The 15,191-nt window shown below is 47.0% G+C and overlaps 1 protein-coding gene across 1 annotated transcript in view; it reads left to right on the top strand.

Moving 5' to 3' along the window:
* LOC129749731 (uncharacterized) overlaps positions 1-15,191 on the top strand; it is a 47,334-nt gene that overhangs the window by 10,201 nt on the left and 21,942 nt on the right. The window lies entirely within an intron of this gene.

Genomic DNA, 15,191 nt, shown 5'->3' with positions numbered 1-15,191 from the left:
CCATAGCACATTGAGAGAGCAAAACCGAGCACTGCCTGAGCTGGCTGTCCATCAATGTGCCACATCGAAGCAAATCACTGAGCTGCACAGCGGTAGCCCTCAGCACATTGAGCTGCACAATGTGTACCACTATACCACCACCACGCTGAATTCAACAAACGAAAGCGAATTTTTTCCCAAAAAACAAGCAACAGCAACAACACAGCTGGAATTTGGGCGGCCTCGGCCTGCCGGCTGCCGAACATCGTTGCCACAAAAAAATCTGTATCATAAATAAGTCTGATCTTCGTCCATACGTGTCCCAATTTAACAGAATTAAATACACTGATGGTACAGATTTTCGTGGCATCGCTGCTCGGCAGCCGGTAAGCCGAGCCCGACCGAATTTCGTTTTTGTTGTTGCTGTTGCTTGTTTATGAGTTATTTTCTTCCTTGCAAGCAGCCGGTGTGCCTTCGTGCCGGACTGGACGAACCATGATCGTTTTTATTTTCTTTTGATGAGAAGGAAAAATAAAACGAAGAAGAGTGCTTGGCAAATTTCTAAAGCCAGAGTTCACATTGAGCTGCACATTGAGCAGAGTGGATCAGCTCATTGTGTTTTTCATCATTGGGAGAAACCTCTCAGAAAATTCGACTATTGGTGCGCAGTAAGAGAGCGAGCAGTAGATGTTCTATCGCCGTGCGCGCAGTTTTAGAAAGCTTGAGCTCACATTGTGCTTTTAGAACACATTGCACTGTTTTGAGGAGTATAACACCCCTGTCTAGCATTTCCTTTTCAAATCAGTGAAGGGAAAACGTTATTATTTACTATTTTACTAGGTGAAAAAGGTAAAATTTACTTTTTTGCTAGGTGAATTAAAAAAAGGTAAAATTTACCTTTTTGCTATGTGAATGAAAAAAAAGGTAAAATTTACCGAGAAAGATGGGTGGAAAAAAATCACTTCGCTTCTCGGTAAATTTTACCTTTTTTTAAATTTTTCGTGTATGGAAGTTTAAAGCAGGCTTGGGAAAGTCATCGTCATGTCCAAGGTCTTCTAAATACCAGGTTATCCGACTTTTGCAGTAAGTAGGCGAGGAGAGCGCGGGATATTGGTGGTGCTGGTTATTTTGTTTACAAACATAAGAAAAAAGTTGTTTGGTGAGGCAAGATGATTCAATTTCATCAGATTTCATTTTTAAGTGTCCCCAGGCCAGTTTCCATGTGCCACCGACCGTTGTTTGAAACGAATCAACCGGACATTATAAACCAGCTGATTTCTCTAGAGCCGGTGTTTTCCATACGAGCCAGCATCAAAGTTTTTTTTTTCTTCCCGCGATCAACCAGCCATGAAATCCAACCCGTGAATACCAGAACATATCGTTGACACCGGCAATCATCAGAAAACCGATCATCCGCAGGATTGTTCAACCTGAGCTTATCCTCGACGAGCGCACAAGCCAGTATTGTTTCTGGAAGCAACAACAGGGTCGGTGAGGATAGGTGGTAGAACGCAAAACTAACCATGGGAACCAATTAAGTTGAGCTGTCTACCATTCCGGTTGTTCTAGAAGTGTTCCCTATCTGTTTTCCTTTGTATTGGAACGAAATTAGAAAAATATACGTAATCTATGTTCCTAACTGTTCCCGAAAGTTAGATTCAATTAAATGTAAGAACTGAATAAAATGATGACCGTCATTATTTTCACAAAAAGACCAGTTTGTGTGTGTTAAACGTTTATTGCGGTTAAACTGCCGAAGAAATCTGCTGAGAAAGTCTTTAACCAGCAGTTGCACTCTGCTATAAATTTCTGAATTCATTTGACGACGCTGATGAGCTATTGGTGCACTGAATTGAAGGAAGTTTGCTTAAGTGACGTGTGTGTCGGAGAGCTTCACTTCCTCCTTGACAGGCAATGGAATGTTCACATATCGTTCACTTTAAGTAACTCCGAACGGCCTGTTCCTCGATTCTAAACCAGTCAGGCATCTCGTCGTCGACGAAACGTTACTTCAACTGTCGGTTCGAGTCAGTTTCTAGAACACTATTGAAATCGTCGCAGAAAAAATGTTCGTCTGGTAGCTTAACGCAGGTAACGCTCGTACAGGATGTGTACGTACAGCATCGAAAAACCGCCCTAAAATAGACGGTGTGGTTTGCATCCAGCTGGAAATACAAATGAGCCTCATTGTTCAAATTTTTAGCAGAAGGTATTAGCTGATTACCTAGAGCCTCCGGACTGGTATCCTTCAGCCCTTTTAATAAAATCTCTCCGTCACGTTGATTATTGTCTTCGGGAATGTCTTCGTCTTCGAGTGCTTTGTTGGTAAACAAACGCAACGTGTACATGGTAGCCAATTTGAGAAGTCAACATGGCTGATTCGAATATTTGGTTGATCAGTACACCTACTATATACCCCCCTTGGTCTATCATGAGGCGTGAAGCTGTGACTGTGAAGCCTCTTGGTCCGTCAAACTCAATTGACTGCTCCTCAAACGGGTTCCTCTTCGTCTGCCAGTCACACATCCCCCAGTCGAAAAGAATTTCATACATGGAAATTGATTTTTTGCAAATTGCTTTCAAGGTGACGAAGTGAGAAATTTTGACTATGTGTAGAGTATCGCCAGTCACAAGACGGAGAAATGTTGAATACGTCGCGATTTATCCATCATGCGAATAGTGAGGTTGCGTCAATTGAGTACGGTGCCGTTCGGTTGATGAAACAAAAATTTACCAACCCTGGTTTAAAGTCGAAGTATCAGTGCGCGTACTTCCAATTTCTATACAATTATGAACGGTACTGTAGGTTGCTTCGATTCGTAACTACTAACACTCCTCTTCGACATCGATAGCTATTATTCCTGTCGTTTCACGTAGTTTTCCCAATTTCTCACTAGATAACGATTTCGTTATCATATTTTCCAGCATGTCTTCCGTTGGGCAATACAGCAAACTGATGATAGTCTTGCTCCGCAGTTCCTTGATGACTTGTCGGATACAGCTTTGGTTATCCTTCCGTATGTGGATCGGCAGATCCACTTTCGTCAGAAAATCCTTCAAGAACTTCGTGATCCACTGAATTTTCTGGCACGCTGCGGCCAGAGAAATGGATTCTAATTCTGTGGAAGGCAGTTCCACACACGATTGTTTCCTGGAGGCCCAACTCACGACTCCACCGCCGAGAAAAACCAGGAAACCCGAAGTTGATTTCCGGTCCCGAGTCCCGGACCCTTTATCTGTCACTCTTAACTTCAGCTTGTCAGCACTTCAAGTTTGAAACAGGTACTTCAAATCTCTCTTGGCCTCGGGCCAGTCCTTGGCGCGTGGTTGACTGACGGATCTGATCATGATTGAAGATGAGCAACTATTTCTGCGAATTCGGACTCGCTCGAACAGGACACAAGAATATCGTCCACATAGATGTCGACCCTGTTTCTTCCGAACGTAGAGACACCCATCTGCGGACAACTGCACGAATCCAGCTTGCACATCGTCGATCGTTTTGTTCCAGGCTCGGGCAGCTTGATTGAGCCTGTACAGACAACACACACTGGCTGGGTTGCCTGACTCGTAACCGGGATCTGCTTCATAAACATTTTTTCGTCCAGCGTACCGTACAAATAAGCAGTTTTGATGTCCACAGGTGGTAGCGTTGTGATCTCCCGGGTTTCGTTTTCCATCAAGAAATTTAATTCCTCGTCCATCGCTGCCATTCAGTACACGCTTTCAGGTCCGGTAATTGCTTCCTCATATTTTCATGGCTCAGCAGCTGGAGGATAGCGTGTTTGTGGCACAACTTTAGATTTGGCGAATCGACCTTCTAGGATTTTCAACGACTGAATTGATGTCAGCTTCGGTTAGCGTAGAATCAGTTGTGGTGTTGTAGTCGAAATCGTCGTCCTTCGGTTGATCATCATCAATGTCCGACTCGTTCTGCAGTTCTTCCTTGTTGACCGCCAAAGGGGCTTTGGGCTTCATTTTCGACTGGTTTCACTGAAAACTGGAGTTCTACAACATCTTTCTCGTTTTGGCTGTCCACCGACTGCAGAACGCTCCTTTCTACCAGGCGCTCTTCCTCAACGAAGTTTGTATAAGTGAAAGAGTGCCATTCATCTATATTGATAATTTTTCAGTTCAGATGTAACGTCTTTATCAAAATTGAGTATGATATGGCTTAAGCACCCTAAAATAATGAAATGCGTTTGAGCGTGTATAAATGACAACCGAGGGGAAAACGTCAAAAAAGAAAGGAGGCCACGCGGCAGAAAGAAGGCGGGCTGGCTTCGAAAAGGAGACACACCGGCAGCCGAACAAAAGAAGGAAGGACGTCGTTTCTCACCTAAAAAAACTCGCGACGTGTGTCGTGCGGTCCGGTTGAAAATTTGGTTCGATTGTGCTTTTCTCGTTGCAATTTAATTCCGCGAGTGATGCGATAATTGTCCGTGATTCGAATCGGAAGTAAACTTCACGGAAACATTACAAGCAGCCCCGAATTATTATACCGGAGAAAGCGTCAAGAAAAGAAAAAGAAAGAAAAAGGGAGGCCACGCGGCAGGAAAAAGGCGGGCTGGCTTCGAAAAGAGACACACCAGCAGCCGAACGAAAAAAGGAAGGACGTCGTTTTCGTCGACTGTGCCCGGGCTTTTCGAAGATCTCGCGTGAAAAGTGAATTGGTTGGCTAATTTCGAGTTACCCGTTGTTTAACTCCGTCGAAAGTTGGTGCGAACGGTGGCCAGTTCCGGGGGGCACCGGAAACATCTGAATTCGGGACCGGGTCTCGCGTTTCCGCAAGAAGGTCATCCACGTTGACGTCTTTCTTCATCTGCTCGCTGTCACTACGCACGTCAGTGTTGAACCGACCAGGATTCTGGTGTTGCTGTAGGGGCGCGGTCAAAGTAGCGGTAACAGTAGGGTCGAGATCGCAAGAAGGAAAAGGAACCGTATCCTCCGCGAAAGCCTGCAGTGGGAAGGAAGAGGAATTTTGTAGTGCCCCTATCACCGCGCTGCCCACGCTGCTGCCGGAATCGGAAGGTGAGTGACGCACATTTGTCTCACGCTAGGGTGCCCGGCATTAGGCCGGAACTATAAGCCTTTATTTCTGTCCTGGCCACGGATTGCGCTACTTTACAATTAGAGGGTCTCTTTCGCTACATTGGCGCCCAACGTAAATGAATCCAATCACTGAAGCAATCACTATTATTGTTCAGTTATTTTGAAATTATAACTGAGAATTTTTGAAGTTTTGTGGCATTTTGTAAGTTTGTGCGACTTTTTGAATTAGTCCCACTTTTGTTCGTTACCACTACCATAAGTTATTAGCTCATTTAAACAACACTATGGATCCTTCTTGTCTAACGGAGGAAGAGATCAATTATGAATTGGCTCTGAGACACATTCCACGGCTCACTTCTATCAATCGCCGTGCAAGAGCAGTTCGATTACGTGCATTAATGCAAGAAGATGAAATTAGAGGTAGATTTTATGAAGATTCGTCTCACGTCATGGACGTTGAGCAAAATATTAGTATATGCCAAGGCGCAATGCGCGAACTTTTACCTGAAATTGAAAACGCATTTAAGAGAAGCGATTTGGACTTTATTCGCCAAACTCGTTCTCGCTTGATTCACTACCGAAATAGACTAGACATAATTGAAGCTCCTAGTAAATTGTCGGATACTTTTTCAACGCTGTCTCTTCTCGTACAATTCACGCTCGAAGATGTTGACGACGCGCTCGGGAGAAAAAACAAACGTGCTACTAAATCTGTCAACGCGAATAGTGCATCTAATATGAGTGGTCCACCAGATGTCAGGGAAGAAGCTGAGGAAGTAGCAGCAGCTCAAGCAACAGCGAACGAAGGAGGAAGGTCAGCCAGGAGCACCGGAGCGATACCGAGGACGACTTCACAAGCTAATTCGTCAGATGCTTTTCGAGGTTTCGACGACAACGGGAACGAACCGTGCAACAGCTCTTCCTTCAACGCTTCGCATCGTTCTACAGCAGCATTTCCGGGCCAAGCCAGCCGAAGCTTGCACGATTCAGCTACAGCTAGAGCATCGGGAATAAACATCAGGGGACGCAGTACAGCAGCAGCTAGTTCAAATCCTTGGCAGCAACACATCAACATTGCTGACTGGAATCCTTGGGAACCGCGGGACTCACAACGATCGAGGCAGCCGCACACTAAAGCCACATTAGGTTTTGGTGTCGGTGATACTCCACCACCACCTTACCGGGTTCCAAGATTCGATGCGGGTGAAGACAACGCTCGAGCTGAATACGACCGTTTGCGGGAAGAAATTTTGGCTGATTTGTGGCGACAAGGCTACGGCAGAGAACACACAACTCCAGAAAACAATTTTGCTTTTGGCGAGGATCGAAGAACGAAAGCAATTCACAACTGGCGGCTACAGTACGAAGGTGAAACGGATGGAGTTTCTCTCAACACATTCCTGCTTCAAGTCGAAACCTTCGCGAATTCGGAAGACATTCCAGGAGAGCTGATCTTAAAGAACATCAAGCATTTCCTAAAGGGCGATGCTCTGCGATGGTACGTCAGCGCCTTCCGTCGTGGGAGTATTCGGACTTGGTCAGCATTCAAAGCAGAGATCCGGAAGCACTTCCTGCCGAGCAACTATTCGTACGTCGTTCGGGTAGAAGCTTATCACCGTCTTCAAGGAGAAGATGAGCCGTTCAGCAACTTCTACCAAGACATCGACATGCTTTTCAGCCACGTTCAGCCGCCGATGGCGGAGGAAGAGAAGCTGTTCATAATAAAAAAGAACGTCAACTCTACATACGCAGCTATTGCCGCCGCGCAGCACACTCGAACAGTCTATCAGCTAGTGGAGGCGTGCAAAGAATTCGACGACTTCAACAGACTTCAGCAGAACATGCGGCGCATGACAGTGCCTCACAGCGCGCTGATAGAACCTACGTTAGCAACTCCGGCACCAACGCGTCAACACAGAACGGCGATTCAGAACCAACGCTTCAGTCGTGTCAACGTGATGGAGGCGAATGCAGTGCAACGGGCGAAGCTGGAAACAGTGCAAATGGAAGGTGAAGCAACCGTATCGGAGGAGCGAAGCGACAGCGCGGATAGCAAAATCGAGATGCTGATACAACAGGTCGACGCCTTACGCATGAGGTTTGATCGCAACGAAGGAGCAGCTAGATCGCAGAACCAGATCCAGAGCAACGTTCAGCCGCAGCAACCAAGAGAAGTCAGGGACGCAAACAGGCAACGTCAGGCAGACAACGTATGCTGGAACTGCGACGAAGCTGGTCACCGCTTTACGGATTGCAGAAAGCCTCAAGCCATTCTATTTTGTTATCGCTGTGGGCAGAAGGGCTATTCACTCCGAAGTTGTCCGTCTTGTCAACACCGATCGGGAAACGCGCAGGCGGGGACTCAACCACAGAGGGAGCAGAATCCTCGCACTATGTAGACGATCCCTCAAGCATTCCAGAATTTCGTCAAATCAACACGCTTATCATCAATTTAGAAAACGACAACAGACCGCACGCCGTTGTAGACGTTTTAGGCGAGCAGATGACTGGGTTATTGGACAGCGGCGCAAATTGTTCGCTTCTCGGTGGTCGTTTGGTGGAAGTAGTCAACCGGTTGGGACTTCGCAAAACAGCTTTGGTTGGAGGTATCCAGACAGCGGATGGTACACAGCATCGTTGTGAATCCTTCGTTAGGCTTCCGATAGCATACAACGGAAAGAACGAGACGGTTCCAGTGATTCTTCTTCCTTCGTTACCAGATTGTCTCATCCTCGGGATGAATTTCTGGAATACCTTCGGGGTGCAAGCCATTTGTAGCACCATTAAAGCTGACATCGCCGAACAGGTCGAGGAGTCGGAGAGAATGAAGCCACTTAGCCAGCAGCAGCAGGAGATCCTAGCGAAGACGATTCAACTGTTTCCTGTAGCCGAAGACGGAAAGCTGGGAAGAACCGACATGTACAGCCATCGGATTGACATCGGTGAAGCCAAGCCTAGGAAACAGCGGTTTTATCAAATGTCGAAGTATGTACTTGAAGAGGTGAATAAAGAGGTGGATCGAATGATACAGCTGGATGTCATCGAGGAGGCTCGTTTCTCACCCTGGAATAACCCGTTAGTAGCTGTCAAAAAGAAGAACGGTAGTTATCGTGTTTGTCTAGACGCAAGGCACCTGAACAGCATCATGACGAATGAAGGCTACCCAATTCCACAAATCTCAGCGATCGTGAACAACTTGGGTGGATGCACATACATTTCCTCGATAGACCTCAAGGACGCGTTTTGGCAGCTGCCGCTGGAAGAGAACTCTAGGCCGTCTACAGCGTTCACCGTGCCGCAACGTGGACACTTCCAGTTCAAGGTAGTTCCCTTCGGACTTTGTACAGCTAGCCAAGCGTTAGCTAGGTTGATGACATACTTGTTCGCGGAGCTAGAGCCACAGGTGTTTCACTATCTGGATGACATCATCATCTGTTCGCGCTCATTTGACGAGCACATTACGACGCTGGAGGAAGTCGCTGCCAGACTGCGACGCGCCAAGCTGACGATATCGAAGGAGAAATCGAAGTTTTGTAGAGCGGAGATGAAATATCTTGGGTATGTGCTCAACGAAAAGGGTTGGAACGTTGACGACGACAAGATCAAGTGTATTGTGCAGTTTCCGATACCGACGTCACGCAAGGAAGTCCAGAGGTTCCTGGGATTGTGCAACTGGTACCGCAGATTTATCGGGGATTTCTCCAAGATCGCTACTCCACTAACTGAGCTGACGAAGGCGAAAACAAAGTTCCAGTGGTCGGAGAAGGCGGAAGACGCATTCCTTAAGTTGAAGTCAGCATTAGTCTCGGCACCTGTACTAGCCATGCCAGACTACACTAAACCATTTTCCATCGCGTGTGACGCCAGCGACGTGGCGATAGGCGCAGTGCTGACACAGGAGTGGGAAGGTCAAGAACATCCAGTCTGCTATTTCTCGCAGAAACTATCGTCGTCTGAAAGGAAGTACTCAGTCACCGAGAGAGAGTGCCTTGCGGTAATTCGGGCAATTGAGAAGTTTAGAGGATACGTGGAGGGCGTTCGCTTCGTCGTCTTCTGCGATCACGCCGCTCTAAGCTACCTGAAGCACATGAAGAACCCGACGGCGTTGATGAGCCGCTGGTTGTTACGCCTGAATGCCTTCGACTTTGAAATCAAGTACCGGAAAGGATCCATCAACGTTGTTCCAGATGCCCTTTCAAGGATCGCCACTGCCACGGTGTTCACAGTTTCTACAGTTCAGGACACCTGGTACACAAAATTGGTTGAACGCGTCGAGAAGGAAGGAGGAAAGTTCCCAGATTTCCGGCTAGTTAATGGCGAACTCTTCAAGAATTGCCTAGTCAAGGATGAGGTTTGAGCAACGAAACACCGTTGGAAGAAGGTGGTGCCAACAGAAAAGAGAGCTGAGGTCATCCAGAAATTCCACGATTCGGCTTCTGCGGCACACCTAGGATTCCGGAAGACTTGGGCGAAGGTTCAAGCTCACTTTTACTGGCCAAAGATGATGCAGGACGTAGCGAAATACGTAAGAGGTTGCGACACTTGCAAGGCGTGCAAATCACCGACTACAACATTGATGCCGAGTATGGGAGCCATGAAACCAGCGAAACTGCCTTGGGAACTCATCTCAGTGGACTTTGTAGGCCCGTTCACTCGTTCCAAAGCTGGCAACACGGTGATGCTGGTAGTCGTTGATTGGGTGACGAAGTATGTTATTGCGCATCCGATGCGATCGGCAGATGCAGCGAAGATGGTCGAGTTTTTGGAGCAGCAGATCTTCCTGAAGTTTTCCAGACCTCGGATCGTTTTATCAGACAATGGGAAGCAGTTCTTGTCGGCATCGTTCAAAGCACTACTAGCCAAGCACAAAATATCCCACATGCAGACCGCTTTCTATTGCCCGATGGTCAATAATGCAGAGAGGGTCAATAGAGTATTGATTACCTGTATTCGTTCGCTTCTGGAGGACGATCATCGTGCTTGGGACGAGAATCTACCAGCTATCCTAGCCGCGATTAACAGCGCAAGACATGACGTTACCGGTGTGAGCCCGCACATGGCAAACTTCGGTCGTGAACTTATTCTCTACACGGACCTGTATGACCAACAGCACCTCAACACTTCCGACGATCCGAAGGTTGCTCAGGATCTACGCATTTCTACTATCAACCGTATCCAGCAGTTCGTGGTGAAGAAGATTCGGAGCAATTATGACAAATCGAAGCAGCGTTACGATCTAAGAAAGCGATCGGTGAATTTCCAGGTTGGAGATGTGGTTTGGCGAAGATCGTTCACGTTATCGTCGAAGGCCGATCACATAAACCAAAAGCTGAATCCTAAGTTGGTGCCGGCGTTGATAAAGCAGATCATCGGCGCAAATCTATATCTCTTGGAAGATGTCATCAGCGGGAAGCAAGGTCGCTATCACGCCAAAGACATCAAGGCCGACTAAGTTTCTATTTGAAAGCTATGTAAGCAGCAACGCTAACCACAAACTCAACTTGAGCAGAAAACACGAAATGGAGAAGGCTGAAGGACCAACATCATTTTGAAACCTCGCCCCAACAAATCGGAGAAATTAGGCAGAAATTCTTCCATCCGAATAACTCAACGGAACTCGTCGCTAGTACACCGACGAATACGAAGAAGTAGGCGTTCATGAAGGAGACAACGGCCTTGCGTGGGACCAGCGTCAGCTGTACAGACTCTGAGAACTCCGCCATGCAGTTCGTCAGAATTTGGGGAGGGCCGGCAACCTTGCGTGGGATTGCCGCCACTCAGTGTCCTGAAAGCAATCCTGTCATTCACAAGCAGCGTAATCGCGCTGGGGATAGTAGCACTGGTGAGTCACCGTAGCCAGGCGCTGCATACCATGTCGCTGCAATTGAAACGATTGTCAGGACACCAAAAACCACAAAAACGACCGATAGGAACACATTCAAGCTATGTAAGCAGACTTCATGTTGTAGACCACGAGCAGTAAACGCCACCCAAACATGAAATGATGATGGCTGACGGACCAACATCCCACTCTAGAAACCTCGCCTCTCATACTCATCGGAGAAACAGTCATTGCTGGAACGCCAAGCATAACCGTGAAGAATTTCCGCAGTCCTAGTGAAGAGTGAAAACCCTTGACACCACCAACGGCATGAGGCAGCAAGACATCGAATAGTAACTACGGAGAATACTCGTCACTGAACAACATATGCAGCCAGCAGACGTAGGTATCAAACCCTGAATAGGACGAAACACCCCATTCGACAACACGTCCGATTATGACAGCAGTACCCGAATGTGACAAATCCCGAATACGACAACACCTGAATGTGACAAATCCCGAAAACGACAACACCTGAATGCGACAAATCCCGAATACGTCAACACCTAAATGCGACAAATCCCGAATACGTCGACACCTGAATGCGACAACTCCCGAATGCGAAACATCCCGAATGCGACAACTCCCGAAGGTGACAATTACCGATGCAGCGACACACCGAACTCGACATTACCCGAATGCGTTAAGTCAAGAACGCCTCACTTCGCCCTACCAGGACAGAAACCGGAGAAGCAAAGCCATCAGTCAAGGAGCAAAACAACGCAGGTACTTCCCGAAAATGACACTCCAACGAATACAGCACTGCATTGCAAGTTGTGAGGGGTAGACTTTATGACGGCCGCTACCGCCATATCGACTTCAGTGTAGGCTGTGAAACTTCGTACAGGACGCACTCATACAGTCGTTTACCGAGCTATGTAGAACCATCGCAGCAATCCACAAGGTTGCAGCAACAACAAACTGTGCAGCACGTAAGACTAGAGGACACAGAACAGTCAAAAAACCTCGTCTACAACTTAGCACAAGCACCATAAACGAGAACGATTAAAATGTCAAGAAACCATACAGCTATCGACAATTAAACAACCTCAGCATAATCTTATGTTGATCTATCTTAGTCTAGAATTAGAGCATAATGTTAAGGAGCATAGTATTGATTAGTATTTCTATGGTAGTGAATTAAAATTTGAGGCATGGGGTTTTGAGGATAGTCTTCGGTTGTAGGGGGTTGTCATGACACTTCCCTTCAAAAGCAACGCGAATTGGAAGCGCGGTAAAACTTCCATCTGGACTCATGACAATTTGGGTGCTAAATCCACCCTTTCCCGAGGAATACCGACATAGACATGCCTCCATATCATTGAGCTAATAATCTGTTCTTTTTGGATCTTGCAGTTCCTTTTGTGAGATCTCTTGGTTAGTCAATTGAACCAAATAAGATTTCGGATGAATGTTTACCACAAGACTGTTTGGTAGTAGAGTGGTTAGGGCGGCATAGAGACGACTTCGCCAGCTTGGCTGGTTTACTGATCACTTCTGGCAACATGGATTGTCGTTATGTATTTGTGGCTTTGTGGACGTTAAGGATCAACCGATCTGGTGAGCTGTGGGCTCATGTATATAAGTTTTGTTGAAGTTTAGCTTCGTCGTACCGTTCAAGATATACTTGAGGATAAACATCTCGATCTGAATAGTCTCTATGTCGTTCCTGGTTTGAACAGAATTTTGAGTTTCTTGTGAGCTTGCTTCGCTTCAGCTCACAAGAAACTCCTCTCTTGTGGTAGTGTTGTGTAACGTCTTTATCAAAATTGAGTATGATATGGCTTAAGCACCCTAAAATAATGAAATGCGTTTGAGCGTGTATAAATGACAACCGAGGGGAAAACGTCAAAAAAGAAAGGAGGCCACGCGGCAGAAAGAAGGCGGGCTGGCTTCGAAAAGGAGACACACCGGCAGCCGAACAAAAGAAGGAAGGACGTCGTTTCTCACCTAAAAAAACTCGCGACGTGTGTCGTGCGGTCCGGTTGAAAATTTGGTTCGATTGTGCTTTTCTCGTTGCAATTTAATTCCGCGAGTGATGCGATAATTGTCCGTGATTCGAATCGGAAGTAAACTTCACGGAAACATTACAAGCAGCCCCGAATTATTATACCGGAGAAAGCGTCAAGAAAAGAAAAAGAAAGAAAAAGGGAGGCCACGCGGCAGGAAAAAGGCGGGCTGGCTTCGAAAAGAGACACACCAGCAGCCGAACGAAAAAAGGAAGGACGTCGTTTTCGTCGACTGTGCCCGGGCTTTTCGAAGATCTCGCGTGAAAAGTGAATTGGTTGGCTAATTTCGAGTTACCCGTTGTTTAACTCCGTCGAAAGTTGGTGCGAACGGTGGCCAGTTCCGGGGGGCACCGGAAACATCTGAATTCGGGACCGGGTCTCGCGTTTCCGCAAGAAGGTCATCCACGTTGACGTCTTTCTTCATCTGCTCGCTGTCACTACGCACGTCAGTGTTGAACCGACCAGGATTCTGGTGTTGCTGTAGGGGCGCGGTCAAAGTAGCGGTAACAGTAGGGTCGAGATCGCAAGAAGGAAAAGGAACCGTATCCTCCGCGAAAGCCTGCAGTGGGAAGGAAGAGGAATTTTGTAGTGCCCCTATCACCGCGCTGCCCACGCTGCTGCCGGAATCGGAAGGTGAGTGACGCACATTTGTCTCACGCTAGGGTGCCCGGCATTAGGCCGGAACTATAAGCCTTTATTTCTGTCCTGGCCACGGATTGCGCTACTTTACAATTAGAGGGTCTCTTTCGCTACATTGGCGCCCAACGTAAATGAATCCAATCACTGAAGCAATCACTATTATTGTTCAGTTATTTTGAAATTATAACTGAGAATTTTTGAAGTTTTGTGGCATTTTGTAAGTTTGTGCGACTTTTTGAATTAGTCCCACTTTTGTTCGTTACCACTACCATAAGTTATTAGCTCATTTAAACAACACTATGGATCCTTCTTGTCTAACGGAGGAAGAGATCAATTATGAATTGGCTCTGAGACACATTCCACGGCTCACTTCTATCAATCGCCGTGCAAGAGCAGTTCGATTACGTGCATTAATGCAAGAAGATGAAATTAGAGGTAGATTTTATGAAGATTCGTCTCACGTCATGGACGTTGAGCAAAATATTAGTATATGCCAAGGCGCAATGCGCGAACTTTTACCTGAAATTGAAAACGCATTTAAGAGAAGCGATTTGGACTTTATTCGCCAAACTCGTTCTCGCTTGATTCACTACCGAAATAGACTAGACATAATTGAAGCTCCTAGTAAATTGTCGGATACTTTTTCAACGCTGTCTCTTCTCGTACAATTCACGCTCGAAGATGTTGACGACGCGCTCGGGAGAAAAAACAAACGTGCTACTAAATCTGTCAACGCGAATAGTGCATCTAATATGAGTGGTCCACCAGATGTCAGGGAAGAAGCTGAGGAAGTAGCAGCAGCTCAAGCAACAGCGAACGAAGGAGGAAGGTCAGCCAGGAGCACCGGAGCGATACCGAGGACGACTTCACAAGCTAATTCGTCAGATGCTTTTCGAGGTTTCGACGACAACGGGAACGAACCGTGCAACAGCTCTTCCTTCAACGCTTCGCATCGTTCTACAGCAGCATTTCCGGGCCAAGCCAGCCGAAGCTTGCACGATTCAGCTACAGCTAGAGCATCGGGAATAAACATCAGGGGACGCAGTACAGCAGCAGCTAGTTCAAATCCTTGGCAGCAACACATCAACATTGCTGACTGGAATCCTTGGGAACCGCGGGACTCACAACGATCGAGGCAGCCGCACACTAAAGCCACATTAGGTTTTGGTGTCGGTGATACTCCACCACCACCTTACCGGGTTCCAAGATTCGATGCGGGTGAAGACAACGCTCGAGCTGAATACGACCGTTTGCGGGAAGAAATTTTGGCTGATTTGTGGCGACAAGGCTACGGCAGACAACACACAACTCCAGAAAACAATTTTGCTTTTGGCGAGGATCGAAGAACGAAAGCAATTCACAACTGGCGGCTACAGTACGAAGGTGAAACGGATGGAGTTTCTCTCAACACATTCCTGCTTCAAGTCGAAACCTTCGCGAATTCGGAAGACATTCCAGGAGAGCTGATCTTAAAGAACATCAAGCATTTCCTAAAGGGCGATGCTCTGCGATGGTACGTCAGCGCCTTCCGTCGTGGGAGTATTCGGACTTGGTCAGCATTCAAAGCAGAGATCCGGAAGCACTTCCTGCCGAGCAACTATTCGTACGTCGTTCGGGTAGAAGCTTATCAC

The sequence above is a fragment of the Uranotaenia lowii genome, chromosome 2 (genome assembly GCF_029784155.1).
Source record: "Uranotaenia lowii strain MFRU-FL chromosome 2, ASM2978415v1, whole genome shotgun sequence".
NCBI classification, from domain to species: Eukaryota; Metazoa; Arthropoda; class Insecta; order Diptera; family Culicidae; genus Uranotaenia; species Uranotaenia lowii.
This window is presented reverse-complemented; position numbering and strand designations above follow the sequence as displayed.